General features: G+C 39.2%; 1 long non-coding RNA gene across 1 annotated transcript in view; it reads right to left on the bottom strand.

The window, feature by feature from the left end:
- Positions 1-941: 941 nt before the first annotated feature.
- The window catches only part of LOC120322790, a 29,020-nt gene continuing 19,167 nt past the window's right edge, over positions 942-10,794 (bottom strand). Inside the window, exon 3 of the long non-coding RNA XR_005562709.1 lies at positions 942-10,295. This is a non-coding gene — a long non-coding RNA (uncharacterized LOC120322790). The remainder of the gene's footprint in view (positions 10,296-10,794) is intronic.

The following is a 10,794-nucleotide window of genomic DNA, read 5'->3' as shown; positions in this document are numbered from 1 at the left end:
CAGTGATATGTTAAACAAGGTTGTCCCTGGTTTATGGTTCACCAAAGCTGGGAGTTGAACCATGGCTTTGTCTGCATGGTAGGCAAGGAGCCTAACTCCACCAATTCAAATCCTTGTGGATACACAGCACTGACACCGGGCACAGGGAGCCACTTTTTTCATATGAGTTATATTGACCTAAAATAAAGTCCACTTTACAATTTAGTTTGGGCTGAAAATTTGCCCAGATTAAACAATTTTAATACAGTGACTACGGTTGAAAATCCTTGAAGGAGGAAAACACAGAACAGGGAATATAATGACAGACTACAATCACTCTGTTTAGAGTAGCCTTGTAAGAGGAAATATTTTTGGATGACATTTCCAGTTCTCAATCAGAGCTTGGCCAATTAGATGGAAAATGAACTCAGAAAGGAAATATTAATTAGGTCTTGATACAGATGCTAATTCCAAAATTTCATGAGGATTCAAAGATTTGCCTTCTCTACTCCGCCATTTCCTGATTATGGAATATTCATTATTTCACAATAACTCTTCAGGCTGGGGACAGCTTAATTTAACTACATTGCTTCCTTTGGGGACAACTAAGAACTTGTTATTTAAGGGTTAAATGGCAGTACTGAACTGGATAGTGATTTGAACTCGACTGAATTGGATTTACCATACAAAGAAGCATGTCATGCACCAATCTACTGGCTACAAGGAATTCAAAAAAGAAAAGAGAGTGAGTAAATTAAGTAATTCCCATAGTTAATACCTTGGAAAGAAGTCTTACCCTCTTCCTTTTTCCCTCTTTTAGAAAATAAAAGACAGTGAAATGAAAAAACATACATAAATAATATTTAATCTTGCTTGTTCTGCTTTTGAAATGACACTTTCCCTCCCATACATAAGCCAACAGTAAAAATGGACCTCACTAAATAAATAATACAAAACCCAAATAAATAATTTAATAAACAATAATCATGCCCCAAAAGTAAATTAATGCTCAGGGCTTTAAATAAATATAGACAATTTAACTCAAAAGTACAGTTTTTTCCTCAAGGAATTGTAAGCTGAGAGCTATCATGAAGTCTTGATGCAATCATAACCGTAGCATCTACTATAAATAAGTTGTACACACATTATTGTTTGGAAAATTAAATCAGCCCTTGGAAAAGTACTTTTAGTTACTATGTTTACAAAAATTGAAACTCTACAGTTAATTAGCAGACAGAAGTCAAAAATACATTTTTAATACTCAGACTTACTACCCACATTTTACACAATTAACTTTTACATCCATGAAGTATTACGAACTAATGGAAAAGGAGCTGTAGTTAAAAAATAAAGATGTTGTAAGTTCAAAGACCAGGACCATAGCACAGTAATAATCCTCTGGAAGTGAAGAGAGACGAAAACCCCAAATATTCTGATTTAAAGAACAAGTAGCTACAGAAAATGAAGTCCAGTTTCCTGTGGCTTTGTCTCTTGTGGTTGGATTATCTTGTGTCTAATAAGATGCAAACTCTGATTGAAACTTTTCCTGAGGTTGAGGCATCTATCAGCTCCTTTTCTCTCCCATGAGGATTTTCTGATGTCCAGTAATAGTGTTTTGCTCATAATGAAGTCTTTCCCTCAGCAGAAAAATGAGTCAAACCCCTCAACTCTGCTTGGCTACTAATTTTCACTAAACACAGAAGAAATTATTGTTAACTTTCCTTCATCAAATGAACTGAAATCAGTCAGCAAATTCGAAGATGGCACTAAAGGAGGTTCAGTTTAGATATCAGGAAAAAAATTTTCACTGAAAGAGTGGTTGGGCATTGGAATAAGTTGCCCAGGGAGGTGGTGAAGTCACCATTTCTGAAAGTGTTCAAGAGGCATCTCAAGGTGGCCTCTGGGGATATGGTTTAGGGGTGGTTATAGGAGTGCTAACTTGATGGTTGGACTAGATGATCTTGAATGTCTCTTTCAACTGTGATGATTCTGTGAGATTCAAAAGTTGAATTCAGAGGACTGAAATACAGGCACACAGGCAGTATGATGGTAATATGCATTTCTGTATGAAGCAGGTTAAAAGTGCAAGTATCTTGGGTGCACTTGCTTTTGTATCAGATCAAGTTTTCCCTCTCTAAATACCAAGTTTTCCCTCATATGCCAATTTCATATAGACAAGGTGTATGTTCTTTCTATAAGTAAGAAAAAACTGTAGTAATAGTGGGGGGAAAGAATCCAGCACAGCCAGGTCAAGACAGGATACTAAAATATCTGTGAAATTGCTACTCAGTACAAGCAATTATGATACCAAGACTAAGAAAACATTTTTTATGAGATATTCTGATGTGCTTTATTACCAGCAGGAAACCAATGTTCTGAGAGGAGCAGAGGAGTAATGGGTTGATGGTTTATGCACAATATGAAAATCTTTTTTTTTCCCTATATGGACACTGAGGCCTATCTCTGAGCCAAACATCACTGTACCATGGTTTCTAGCCTCCTATTAACTAAATATCCTGCTATAATCTATATCAGCAAAAAACAGGGCTAGAGTAAATAAATCTTAATTCTACCCTCTTCAGGAGCTCTCTTGTACTTAAAGTGAAGAACAAGGTTTCTAGGGCAATGCCAAAAAGGGAAAAGGAGGACATATCTTCTGCTTCAGCCTTTCATTATGTCTATATTCAAGCAGACAGTTATCACTTCAGCATTTTTGTCTTGGAAAAAAAATTTTTCTTTGCTCATCTTTTGCCTAGAATGTAGTTACATCCTTTATTGAGAAGAGCATTTAAAAGGACAAACAGCTGTATTTGCTTCTAAAAGGGCTTTACAAGAATATCTCTACAGCAGGAGTAAAGGCTGTAGAGCGAAATCTTGAGCAGCTCCTCTGCTGTTGCAGGGCAGCAGTGGCACTGCCCCTTCTGCTCTCTTCTATGCCAGATCACCCAGAGGGTGAATGTGAATTTACTGTTGAGTGTGGATGAGGCCTCAAAGACCTTCCATGACAAGACAAAGTGACACCAGGGTCTTATTTGCCTACTCAAACAATAACTTAGTGTATGCTTTTAAAATTAAAGTCATCTGATGAATTTAAACATGTATTTCTTCTGGTGAGACAAACTTCTACAATAGGGAAGGATTAGCAAACTTGTAAGAATATCTCTTTGTCACAAGAATTTCCACTATTAACTGAGTCTAACAGATTTTGGCTACGTTCCCCAGAAAAAGCACTAGAGGTCATGCATATTGCAGCTATGGTTTACCTCAGCCAGTAAAACCAATTATTCTTCACATCCCTCTCTTCATTTTCTCCTAGGGAGATCATTTCTTCTGGGACTGTTCACTCATGGCATCAGGCTGGAAGCTAAGGATATATTTGAAAGTCCTTAATATGAATCCTTAAGTCAGCATTAGCTTACACAGCGATGCAGAAGTAACCCATCAGAAACAAAAAGCTTTAATCATCAGCTCGGCTATGTTGACAACGCTTTTCCATCCAGCTTTCTTTGAGAAGAAGGAATCTAATGAGTTAAGGCAAGTCTACCACAAGTTTGAGACCCAGAGTCCCAATGCTGGACTCTTCCTGAGTATGCTCCTCATGCATACATTTAGGCACGCAAGTCCTCTCTCCGATGAATCTCAGGTGGCACTTGGATCTCCATTAAGGAATCTCTAAAAAACATCTCTGTTATGGCATTTGATCCTTTCTGAGACAACTACATCTTCTGGTATCTTCATTAGGAAAGACCAAATGGGACATTTTAAATAGCACCTACTTAAACCTACTTGACTCCAGTGGTCCAGAAAAATCATGAATAAAATTTAAACCTTTCACATACTTTTTTGTTGAGGGTTTGAAACCAGTTGCTGGAAAGGAACACCTCAAGGACTCTGCTTTTCATGTGCTGTCTGCAAAGAACCAGCAAGTACCAGCGTCAAACCTCCATAGGCTTTGACGGCTCTCATCTGACAGGAAGCTCCTATCTCTTTTCTCCTGCTTGATCCATTTGGACTACTCAAGCCAAAGAGGAATAAGACAGCACAAATATTCCATGTAATTTACCCAAGATTTTAATTACAAGCCAAACCAAACAGCAGAGGGTTCAGGCAACACACAATTCACTTGGGAATTCACCACCTGCCTTGTTCAAAAAGCATAAGCAAACTCGCACTGTTTTATATGTTTCAAAAAGAGGGGGATGAAAACCAGCAAGCATTTGATTGCTTTTGCTTCCAGAAATATTAATTTCTGTTGTAGCTGGATTTTAACAGAACTACTATAGCAAACTGCAACTTTTCAGTGGCCCTGAATGTAGCTTTGGGTCCATCCTCTGCATTTTCCCAGAGATGAGACTGACAGAAGCTTGATTCAATCTGAGAATACAGCCCATCCTGTGCAGTTAAGGACCCTGTGGGAAAAAATCACGTAAATGGTATGAACACGGAAAAGACAAATTAATGTAATGCAGACAACTTATTTCTGATATTTTGTTACTTTGCAGTGCTTGACTTGCAAGCTAAATAATGTAGTTTTTACATGCAATTCCATTAAAGGGAAAAAAAAAAGAGGGAGAGAGCACTGGAAAACTTCATGAGTAATCATCAGGTCCCAAAAACTTAGATCCATAGCACAGCCTACGATTGTCCTAATCTGCTTGAGCATTTGGTGACACAGTAGAAGACTATTGTCTATGCCCAGCCACGGGAGGGAGATGAGACAGAACTTTAATGAGTATATTCAAAGCTATTTGTTAGACAGCAAATGAAAGATGAAAGTTGGGAAAGCACAGTTCAATCACAGAAAAAAAATGTATTTTCTTTCTGGAAAACTGCTGTTCTTGTTCTCCCTGGCTTGTCTCTCCATCCCCACATCTGTTCCCACTTACTCTGCCCCATTTTCTCACTGGGAAGCATCAGACAATCTTTACTGCAGGCACAAGTATCCGTTCCAAGTGTCTTCGAGGGAATGCATTCTTAGTCATGCTTCTACTCTACTGGGTGTCCTTGCCTTACATGCAAGTAGGGGTCCACATGTGTCCCAGGCTTCGACTCAGCAAAATACTCAAGCGGAGATCTCACAGTACAGAAGTGCTTAACCCCCCGACTGTTTAGCATGCATTTAATTTTGAGAACTCGTTCCACTGAAGCTAGCAAAAGTACAGTGTTTATCACTGTCTTCTCCTAAACTTGGGCCTGACACTTGCATATGGCACTTTCTTATGACACTGACAGCCAAAAAATGCGTATTAATTATACAGCAAATAGAGCATTTCTGTTTTAAAAAAATATATGGCAAGAAAGACTGTTATTTCCCCCATGCTTTCTCTAGATGAGCTAATTAGAAGTTTTCTTCTTCATTTTGTTATACACTCAAAACTCAGACTGCTGTCAGTTCTCCGTGTGTCCCTTTTGTGTCTCCCAGGGAGAACCAGTGAGGCCCTGGGGGGCTCTTTCTCACTCCTTCACTGACCTTCTCCCAGGGAAGGCTCCTTACCCTCAGCCCTCTAGGTGGCTCAGGTGACCTTTACAGACAAAGCACACCACAAACACTAAGATGAAGGGGGGAAAGATGCCCAAAAACATAACAACACCCATATTTGCCTATTGTTTGTGGGTAAACGATTGTGATCCATGGGAGGAATAGAGAACTGGCACAGATGAGGGAACAACATTATAAGGCAACAGGTTGCTATGCAAAATAGTGACTTAATAGGCAATGCCTGTAAGCATTTGTTGTATTCATTAATTGCAATTAACGTGTTTCAACTACTAGGAAGATTTTCGTTCTGTTAGCAATGGCAAGTGTTCAGTGTGCAACGAAGCAGCCAAATGTAGAAAATCATTGCTCAGAAAATCATAAATCTACAAGAAAAGAACATTGTTGCTGGCTTTTTTTTTTTTTTTTTTGGGGGAGAAAAGGAGCTGACATAACAGGACAGGACATATCCCACTCAGAAAACATGCATGCTCAGGCAGGCTGAAGGACTGTGTAAAAGCAGGCAGATGTGGAGAGATGAGTAAGTCCCATCCCATTCATTCAGAGATAAAACAACTCTTTTTTTTTTTTTTTTTTTTTTTTACATAGGACAGTCTAATGTGGAAACTGACAATCCTTCTCCTCTCACTACTTCTTTGATGTTCATTTGCTTTAAAATTTTTCCCCTGTGATGAACAACAGAGATTGCCACTAAGTATTTGCAAGCTCAGCAGCAAAGTAGAAGGAACCAAGGATTTGTTGCTTAAAATGAATCCTTGAAAACTACTGACTACAATAATTCCCTTCTGTTTGCTTCACTGTTATGGGATAAAGGGAAGTAAACAAAGTATAATGGCAATAGCTATAATAATAATAATTCATTAATGTTTGCAAAACCTCTGTTGGAGGCGTGTAAGTGAACAAAGTATCACTGTGAAAAGGATACTGAAGACGACATAATTACTTTTTCACAGTCTGCCTCTTTTTACTTACACGTTTTGGTTTCTGATAGCGCCGATAATTTTTGACAGCAAATTTCAGTGCTGTCAAAAATACCATGAGAAGAGCAAAAAGTGCACCTAAACCAGTACACTGTCCATGAGGGTGGGATGCTTTAGGAGGAGAGCAGGAATAGAGTCAGAATATTAAAAGATGGTAGTATTGCCTCCAGACACACTCTCCATCTCAAACCATTGCATATGTTGCACGATGAACATAGAGAGCATAACTTGCTCCTCCAGAAGTTAGCTATTCTGGCGGCTCTCCTTGCCTGAGATGTTACTTGCCCGAAGCAGGAGGGCGGGTGGCGGCACTAGGTGGCACTGGAAGCCCTGCGGTTAAGGCATTTTTACGGTTATTCTGGGCTTTAAGCGCCATCTGGCGTTATTGCCGACTTTTTCTTGAAAAGTCTGATTATGTGACCACTGGCAACCACCACTTTTCACGTTTTAAGCTAAATATACATAACTAGATATCAAAACATAGTACCAAGGAGTTTTTCTGAACTGGATAGTATTTCCCCTCCTTTCTCATTTTACTTTTGGAAAGGAGCTCAATATGCAATGTATTTACCAATTCTGACTTTTTGCCAAAAACATTTAATCAGAGAAAATTTGGCTTAAACGCATGAATGTGCTGCCAGATGCATTCCTGCTGCTGGATGTAAGAGAGTTTCAATGTCCTTTCCTTCACAGCTTCTTGGCTTCCTCTTAAAAACTCAATCAAATAGGTAAGACAAACCAGAGAGACTGCCATGGGAGGCAAAAGAACAAAGATTAAACAAAAAAAATCACACATCCATATGTTCTTCCAACTCCCCTCCACCCCACCACCTAAAAAAAAAAAAAATCAAAAAAAGCAACAATAAAGGACTAGTCCTTCACAATATTTCCCAAAGCTAGGAAAGTATCTAATCATCCTTCAAGATGCTGCACGAGAATGCTGACCAACTAATAAGAGTTTTCTTCCATGCAAATTTGTTGCAAATCTGCTCATTCCTGGCCCCATTCTTAGTTTGTTTGGCCTGAAATGCTTTAGTAACAAATAACAACTTATTTTATATCCCTAGAATATTGCTTCTGGATAGAAGAGTGTATTATTTGTGTATGTAAAACTCTACATCCTGCTTTGCCATTTCCTGGACAGCATCCATTCCTGGGTTGAAGGCAGTGTGCAACAGGTACACATTGAGCTTCCCAAAAGCAGGCATCTGTTTCACATTTTGAAAGACTTTAGCACTATTGTAAAGGCAGTGGGCAGCGGGGAGTGCAAGGGGAGGCTTCATTTCAGTCTTGCTCATGTTGAGGCTGACAAAGTACCTTTTCACTTCTTTAGGGGCATAGAGAGGATTTTGTCTTTTGCTTCTATTTTGGAGACTGATGCTGGAACACGAAATTGCCAACACAGTGTGACAAAGAGGAGCAGCTCTGGCCCTGGGAGCTGGTGGGTGGCTGGTGCTGGGGTAGCAGACAACTAAACGACTCCAGACCCTAGCTACAGACAGGGCAAGGGACTCCACTGGCTCCACCTTGAAAAGCAAAAGGGCTAACTTGTTCTTCCTGAGATTACCAACACTGGCACACTAAAGCCAAAACTCAGATTACCTTTGTAAAACTTGCCAACAAGTCATTTACAAGTTATTATCCTACATCCTGGGGGCGAGGATGGAGGGGGGTGGCAGGTATACACCAGGACATAGGGTGGGCACTTCTGCAAACTCCCCTGCAAACTAGCCAGGGGAATTCAGAGAGGAGTGCGAAATGGTTGACCTACCTAAAAATGAATGCTCTCACACACATAATTAAGACAGAATTTGCATTAGAAATCCATACAGCTGTTTGGAAAGGGGAATGTTGCCCTCAGGGACAAATCCACTCCCTAACACCCAGCCTTAGTGTCTCCCTCATGCTTGGCCAAGGTCCTCCCCCTCATGAGGAAGAATCCTCCCCCTGAGGCGCCTAAGCAACAGTGGAGCAATCCCGAGGAGGCTGCTTTATTAAATTAAATGTCCTCGTGGGAGGATGCAATTCAAGGGGTTTTTTTTTCCTTGCTTTTTTTCTTTTTCTTTTTTTCCAAAATGAAGCTCACTTCTCAGGAAAGAGAGCTTCATTTGGAAAAATGAATTCTGAGTGTCAGAATTCAAACTGAACTTTATCTCCATGTTGTTTTTTTTTTTAAGTCAAGCTGCATAAAAATTAATAGATTTATAAAATCAGATTGTCTCTCCCTTCAGATCCAAATACTTATTCCAAGTTCATCATTAGGACAGTGTAATGTGGGTTCATGTTTTAAGCAGGACTCTCTAGTGAAAACAATGAGGAGTGTCCTGCCTAAATTAATAACACAATATGTCCCATAGAAAATAACGAAAAGATAAATCAAGTCAAGTTAGTTTCATTTAGGCTAAACATGTGAGTTTTGCCTTGAAGTAAGAATATAGCAATTTGGTGTTGTTCTGTTCTAAAAGAAATTAAGAAATATATCCTAAATAATCAAGACAGGCAAGCATTTTGTATATAAGTAACCAGGATTACATCCCTGAAATACAGATGAGGATTCTTTGCAGCTTTAATATCAGGTTTTCTATACAAAATACTGAGCATAAATTCTCAAATCCAATATTATTCTTTCCTTTTTAGATTAGCTTTTTTTTTTCTTTAGTCAGTGTAACTCCTTAATAGCACAATCCTTTTGCCTCTACTATTCTGCTGACAGTAGGACCACAAATATAAAACATTTTTGTAGAAGCACCTTAGAAGGTTTGTATTTTTGTTGGGTAAGTGCATGCTTTACTTGGTGTATTTGCACCATAACTAAACAAAAGCAGAAGGTCACATCAGTGTGCACCTATATGCAGCTTCAGTAATGGGATTTGCACTATAGTCTGCATGGGTGTGGACACCACCATGGTTACATTTAGAGTGTATTTCAAGCTTGTGTCCCAGCACATGCTTAGCTCAAATTTGTTTCATGTCCAAATAATTTCAATACTAATGCCCAAAATGCAGGAATTTCAAACAAGCAGAGATTTAGAGCCATAGTATTCTTTAGTCCACATTCAAACATATGCCAACCCATAGGCCACGTTAACTGATGTTATTATTGTATGCTTTTATCACCATGTAGCAAAATTACATGGTCAGTACAATGCAGACAAGTCAGCGTAGGAGCCTTCTAAAAAGGCTGGTGTCTTCAGCAAGACACTTTAGGCTCATGAACTGTACTTTAGGACCAGAACTGCAGACACAGAGATGAGTGCACTTAGTTTCAGGCAGCTTTCTGGCTTGTGCTCCACCAAGTAAGGGAGATGCAGCTTATGTGACCCAAAATTACCTGATTCTTCTTAGAACAACCACACTTTCTGCCTCTGTCTTAGGTTACACAGAGCAAAAAAAAAAAATGTACTTTTGTCAGAAAACTGACATGTAAATGTTCCTGATTGCAGCACAGGGAGCAGATTTGCTGAGTAAGTTCCACTTTTAGCCAATGGCTGACTCCACCTCTGCAAGATAGTCCCCCATTTTAAGATCACTCTTTTCACAAGATGGAAAAGACAGGATGTCAGAAGGGTCTTCCAGCCTGCCTTTGTTCATTATTTCTTTACAGGTCTTAAGGATGCTGAACAAAATGGCAACACTTGTTCCGAGAAGGGAGAGGGCATCCATAACTGACAGACAGCATGAACTCTTCTTCCTACCAATCTGTACTCGCTACCTGTGCTCTACCATCTTGTATTTACATTGTTCAGACTGTTACCAAGATGTTTCTGTCATTCTTGTCTAATTATCTTCAAAGCCTTCTGTATAGAGCAACTTCATGTAGAGCAACTTCATAATCCACCCTGTTGAGAGAAAGAAGTGTACAAGTAAAATTTGCACTGCACTATAGACTGTAAAAATGAATGGAGGTCAGACCACACCAACTCATGTTGTACAAAGCTCTTATTCATGTAGGTAAGGTCACTGATGTAGACCAGGCTTTAAATGACTTGATAAGATGAAAATTAGTATCAGAAAAGTAAACAAAATTACAAATTTATTTTCTCTTCAGCTTTGTTGAGATCTACAACCTCCTTCTTGTGCCCTCTTCCAAACATGAAAGGTACTTTAACTTTCTTTTGCATGAAGAAATTCTCATCTGTATGAGACTCCAGTGACTTGTCTCACTGGCCATTTAGGGCATAAATACCTCTTCTTAAAAGAAGAAAAAGGTCAGATTCATTAAAGACTTCACAACCCTACTCATGACTACCAGGCTGTTGCAATGTAATGACTCCAGGAGATAGGTCTACAGTCCTAGTGTTAAGGAATGCAATTTGAGCTGTTGCCGGTACAGACATG

This window comes from Pipra filicauda, unplaced genomic scaffold, assembly GCF_003945595.2.
Source record: "Pipra filicauda isolate LSUMZ 115617 unplaced genomic scaffold, ASM394559v2 scaffold154_size2910363_pilon, whole genome shotgun sequence".
Lineage (NCBI taxonomy): Eukaryota > Metazoa > Chordata > Aves > Passeriformes > Pipridae > Pipra > Pipra filicauda.
The sequence above is the reverse complement of the archived record's forward strand: the minus strand, read 5'-3'. Positions and strand labels throughout refer to the sequence as shown.